The following is a 6629-nucleotide window of genomic DNA, read 5'->3' on the forward strand; positions in this document are numbered from 1 at the left end:
CCTCGACAGATGGAATGGAGGAATGAGAGAAAGAAGATGACCTGCTCGCGATTAGATGACTTGTCAACCTACGGGAAAATTGCATTTTACAAACTTGTTACGAGAAAAGAATTGGAAGGAATTGAGGAGGAGGAGGCGGAGGAGTGTAAGCAGGTGGGAAAGAAGAAGGAAGGGATGAAAGAGACAACGTTAAGTCGCTGGTTTGAGTGTAACTCCGTTTTACCCTCCCTAAAGAAGCAGGACTAAGATGAGAAGGGAGTTGTGAAGACGAGTGCAAGCTTGAAGCAATGCAAAATCGTCCTGTGCACCCCTAAAGCACATTCCAACCCTCCAACATTTCCGAATGTCTTGTTCGTCCTCCTCCCTCCCTCCCTCTAACTTTGCCTCCATCTTGTATTCAACCTATTCCTATTCCTTCTTACAAAGAGACACACAAATTGCCTTAGAACTTAGTTTCGCTGGATATAAAGGACTTTCCGATTACGTTATCCGAACTCCGTGATTGATTCGAAATGACGATTGCGTGGGCAACTCAACGTGACCTCTTTCTTGTGTATCTCGACTATCAAGTACACGCTGATTAATGAAATGTTATTTTGCTCAATGTGCAATTAATCTTAATTGACTTCAGAAATTCTCTATAATGATCTCATAATTTTACTCAATGATATTTCAAAATTATTCTTTCAATTAAAAGCTGAATTTTTGAAAGACGAAAATATTTATCGATCTTTAAATGCTTGTAACTTTTAAACTATTTGTTTTATGGAGTTGAATTTGAGCTCAATTGAAAGCTAAGAATCTCTTCTTTAAAATCAATATCTTTAAATTTTTCAAAAAAAATTTTTTCGTATCGAAAATATTAATTAAAGAAACCTAAGTAGCTCTGACTTAAGATAGATCAAGTACTTGTCGATATTAATTTTTTTGACGGTCTCGGAGGTTCAGAAAAAAATTTTCAGTACATGGATATTAAAGCTGAGATTCTAAGCTTTAAAGTAAGCTTTAGTTATTCCAGATATGATGATTTTTTTACTGAGAAATGATATTTTAAACATCACTAATGGATTTTAGAATTATTAAATTAATTCCAAAAGTTGGAATGATTTAAATATTTACAAATAATTAAAAATAAATTTCACTGGACGGTAAAATAATTATTCTGATTCTTAATTCAACATGAAAATGCATCAATTCAAATGAAAAGAATAATTAAAACATCAAAACTCTGAAGAAAACGAGGTGAACTTAGTAAGTAAGGAAATTGGGTTAAAATAGATAAACTTCTAGAAGCGCCGTGGAGGCGAGACAAAAATAATATGGCACGAGGCCACCTTAACGTTTCTGATCCTGGCCGAATTCTCAAGTGACTACCCACACCTCTGGAGTTGAAAATGAAGAGAAAATTGGAAGAGACTAGAGTAGACTGGCTCAAGGATTCCATGAGATAGGCGACAAGCCAGTATTGGAGCAGTGATACCCTTCCTACATCTCCAGGGACTAGCGAATATCGTAATTCCGGGGTTTGTTACACGATTTCATCCCTTACAAGTATTTCTACGTTCCACCAGCTCACATCACCCTTCTATTAAAATGCTTCTTATCAAAAGAAAATACCAAATTTAAACGTTTTATGATTTTTAATCTTTTTGCTTCTAAACTCATTCCAGAAAACCAATCTCCCAGAAGTGTCTACTTTGCTTATAGCTAGAGATAATGAAGCATATTTGGAATACTGCTGGTTATTTCAAATGCGAGATATTGAACCAATTATCTACACCACACAGCTTGTAAATATCATAAATAATTTAAATATGAAATTTTGTGTTTTATTCCAAAACGTTTTTTTTTTTTTTTGACAATAAAATTATTGAAGATACGATATAATTATGCACCGAAGGAGGGGAGAGTGGGGTAAACACGGACACCCATGCTTGGCTATGTTAGAAGGGGTGGAAACATATTCCAAGTGATACAACCGGAAGTCAATCCAGAATGCAAAGCCTGACGAACAGTAGTGAAGTGACAACGCGCTCGATGTACGAAATATATTGATTTCATTATTTTTTAACAATTTAACATAATTTTTGAGTGAAATGAAATAGGTGTCTAACATTGTAATGAAAAGCATGAAGATCTTCCCAATGACGATTGAATAAAATGTAATAAATGTCATCTATGGGGCCCACGAAAACTTTACGATTAGTGAACCCGAGTCAAAAAATTGGGACTCATTTTGTCTTCAGTTAGTCTTTAATCGAATTTCAATATATATTTGAGACTATAGGACTAAAAAGTCTTATTTTATCCGCGGTTTTCCATTATTAAGACAATTTGAGACTTTTGAGAAGTTTAGATTTTTTTTAAATCTCACTTTGTCCTCAAAAAAGTCTCATTTTGTTGTTATTGAGGAAAAAATGAGTTCTGTTTGAAAATTGTTTGGTCCATTAAATGAGGACAGGATGAGATACATGAAACGTTATTGGGACTTTATTGAGTAAGCAAAATGAGTTTAAAAAAAGGCCGGTGTGACAAGAAATATTGAGGCCTATCTGAGACTAAGTGGGATTTGGTTAATGAAGGCTTATGAGAACTAAATAAAACATTTGAGGTAAAGACATGTTAAATGAATACAAAATGAAGATAGTACGATCGAAAACATTGAGAATAAAATCAATTTAATATGATTGAAAATATTTAGGATAAAATGAGACTAGTGAAGATTCGATGTAAATAGGATTATGAAGACTAATTGAGACATTTAGAATAAAAAAATGTTTAAATCAGACCAAAGTCAGTCTAAGTAGTTTACTTCAAGATAAAACAAGTCCCAATTTTTTGACTCGAGAAAGTTCATCAAAAGGATTTGTCTGTGATTTAAATAATGATAGAATTCACACCATCTGTAATTACCCTACGTGCTGTGGAGTAATTCTGGACACTGAGGTTTTGTTTATTTATAAAGATTTGATTTTTTATTGAAAATTCATCCACGTTGACTGTGAGATCTCCAGCTTTATTAATTCAAGTAAACTTTTAATAATAAATAACATTCATAACTTTAACTACTTTTGTTTTATTTCAGCTCTCCCTTAGGTATTCACAATTACCCCACTCTCCTCTATATGACACATTTTATAGAATCACAGACACTTACTATTTATTCCACCTTTTTTTATTATTTTTTTTTTTAGCTATCTTTCGCCCTAGTTTGGTTTATGCTGTTAGGCCTATTTAATTGTTTTAGATAAATAAATAAATTAGTTCATTAATTACTTAATGTATTTGCTTAATTCCAATCAACTGTCTTAAAACTACTTTTGAAAAAATTCAACGAACATCAATTCACAATCGATACAACAGATAAAAGATAAATAAAAAAAAAATTCATCAAAGTAATTTAAAATATTGAAAAAAGTTATTTTTGAATATAAAAATAAAATACAACTTTTAGAGTGATGTAAACATGCTGTGGTAATCAAAAAAACAATATTTAAACAATTTTTTTTTTCTCTACGATGATTAAAAAATTAATCTGATTTTTTTTAATAAAGATAAATTGAGAGTGATTATACAAACAACATAGGAATTGAATAAAAAAAAATGTATATAAATGGATTTGAATGACAGAAAGAAGTTATTCAAACACATCCCAACTGGTCAATGTTTATACAATATCCCGGGTCAACTAAGAGATTCAAAAAGTGTGATGGTAATGTTTATCACAAAAAAAAACTTGATGCCTTAGCTTTTTATATCAAGCTAAAACCTGGAAAGATTGTGCGAAAAATTATTAGGGTAGACTGTGATTTTTTTGGATTTTATGGTCGAACGCTTTCTCTTCCCTCAGCCTTTATCTGACAAATTTGTTTCATTATTCTAGATAAAATAGCGACGTTTGACTCAACGTATAACAAATAACGGTGACCGGGAAATAAAATCGATGAAGACTAAGTCCAAATTTTCAGGCGAATAAAATATTCCCCTCTGGCGATTGTGAGTTTGAATGTTTTCCAGATGATTGAACAGTGCATCGAGTGCTCTCATGTGCAAAAACCTTCATTCTTTTTACCCTCACGCTGGTACCACCATCCAAGAAGCTTTTTCACGCATCCAACCTATTTACATATCAATTTATTCTTAAATTAATCACTTAATTTTCTAAAAAATGAAAATTTATTGTTCAATACTTACTGATCCAACTCTAGGAGTCAGGTGTTGAAAGCATGATCAACATCATCCAGGGATTCCAATCCAAGAGATTGAAGATCCTAGCAAATGCACCATGGTATGTAGCTAATGACATGCTGTACAATGATTTCAACATCAAAACAATCCTAGAGGAAATACAGTCACTTAGTTCCAGGGATGTCCAATGTTTAGAGAATCATCAACACCAGCTAGACATGCTGGATAGCAGTGAAGACATTGAAGATGATCAACCCACTAGACTTACCTGGTAGGTTTCAACGAGCCATGGTGTGTCAATCACTGGAGAGTCCACTGCTAGAATGAAATAGAAGCAAAATTATCAATAGAAGCTTGACCAATCAGCTAATGAATATAATTACCAACATCTAGATCGATCTCCAGTTGAAGAAAGCTTCAAGAAGCATCATCCAGGAGCTTCAATTGCATCAGTTCCTGTGTCTGTCATAGTTAAGAGCACAAAAGAGTCTTCATCCAAGGACATTGGTTGGTTCCATGTGATAACAGATAACAAAAAATAGCTGGAGACACGTATCTTTATTCCATGATCTTTTTTCGTTATTGTTTTCTGGTCAAAGGATAATCCAGCGAAGAGAGGAACAAAGTCCTGGACAACAATCGTCTTCCTCTGATGGAGCGTTGATTGTCTAGGACCTTCAGATGAACCTTAGCACATCTCGATCATCCCAATGAACTTCTTTGTTCACCATCTGGAAAGAAATTGCTTGTTTTCAAATAAAAGCTGCATTTTCTAGTGGAAATTTCATCTACTCTTTAACCTAAGCGTCGAATTTTTTAGATATAAATTAATTAAGTTAAGTTTGATGCTGTGAGAAATGTAAGATGAATCATCAGGGTGGGATCGAAAGGATGAAAAACGTGGAAGAAGAAGATGAGTCAATTGGTAAGTATAATCCAAGTATATGCGGGTATCTGATTATCTTCTTTCTTAGGTTTCTCATCTTTTTTTGCTTGTGATTTTGATGAATTAGCAGGAAAAAAAATGATATGAGGGCTTTTATTTAATGTTTCATAGTTTCGAACAATTTTTAAAATACCAACAAAGTTTATTTCATATTATCCCATTGTTAATTGATTTTAAATTAAAGAATGGCTCAATTATTATTTCAAATAGTCATGCAACAACCTCTTGCTCCATTCCAGCTATTACACCCGGTGTAGGCTAAAAAGGGGATCGATCTTTTGGATGTCTTTTTAATAAATTATAACCTCAAATTGGACACAGAAATTATAAATAAACACAGACGATTTTTTGTCTTTTTATGCGAGATAAAATACGTCCCTTTGGGACCTGAAAACGGGGAGCAAACTTTAACTTTGAGCAGGGGTATGATAAATAGTACATTTCACACCTAGGGAGGAAAAGTTGGCTTACTCAAACCACGCGTAAATTGTGGTAAACACGTGGTTTAGAATAGTCTAATTGTCCTCCTTATGTCTGAATATGATTTTTCGTCATACCTGCATGGAAAGTTCAACTCCCCTAGTAGCCATGATCTGAAGTTAGAATTGTCGACAGACTTACGTACGTCTGTTTCCTTTCTGCGGTAGTATCTGACGTCTGACGTTGATCTTACGTTAGGAAACCAAAAGACAGCAACATACGTAAGTCTGTTTCCTAATGGCTACAAAGATTCTCTCTAATGGAAAAGGGAACTTTCCACACGAGTATGGCAAAAAAGACTTTTCAACTCGAAAAAAAAATATGAAGGAGGCATTTCCGCACCCAACATATGTATATCAAATTTTTCAGCATAATTTTTTCTATAACCTACTAAAATTTCAAGCTCATCGGAGAGTTGTGAGCTAAAGTACATAATTACCGTTTTTCTCTACTAAAAAAGATTTGAATTAAAAAATATCAAATGAAAGAATGAAAAGATACGAAGGTGGGGAATGAATGGAAGGGAGGGCGGACGGGGGGAATTTAGTAGAGTCTACTACTGAGAAGAAAAGAAAAAAAAATGGCACTGGTTAGGCACAAATTTCTGTACAACCTCCGCCGTCCCTCTTACAGCCTAAAATTAATCATCAATAAATTCAGAAATCCATTTTTAGATTACGTACTAGAGACTAAGTGTAGGTCTCTAGTCTCTACTCTCTTATTACTCTCTACTATTGAAGAGTCTAAAAATGTAAACAAAGCACAAATAAATTCTGTAATTTCCCCAGATTCATTTTCGAAAGGAAATGATAACGATGATAAAACAAATAGTGTTGAAGGATCCAAAAAGACTTTTTAGTTATCCAACAACGTGATTAATAAAAGGGCAAAATAATATTATGCTTTCCCATTACTCCAGAATATTTACACTCGAATTTAAATCATATATAACGAAGTCGATTGGCTCCGATAAATATGAAAAATATGGCCACCTACCAACAGGACAGTAAATTGC

General features: G+C 33.5%; 1 long non-coding RNA gene across 1 annotated transcript; it reads right to left on the reverse strand.

The window, feature by feature from the left end:
- Positions 1-3609: 3609 nt before the first annotated feature.
- On the reverse strand, positions 3610-4849 carry LOC118073791 (uncharacterized). Its single transcript, XR_004691140.1, has 3 exons — positions 4576-4849; positions 4195-4506; positions 3610-4118 (listed from the first exon to the last, which is right to left on the reverse strand). It is a non-coding gene; the product is annotated as an uncharacterized lncRNA (long non-coding RNA).
- Positions 4850-6629: the final 1780 nt, after the last annotated feature.

Source organism: Chelonus insularis, unplaced genomic scaffold, assembly GCF_013357705.1.
Source record: "Chelonus insularis isolate UGA/USDA-ARS -01 unplaced genomic scaffold, ASM1335770v1 scaffold_367_pilon, whole genome shotgun sequence".
NCBI lineage: Eukaryota > Metazoa > Arthropoda > Insecta > Hymenoptera > Braconidae > Chelonus > Chelonus insularis.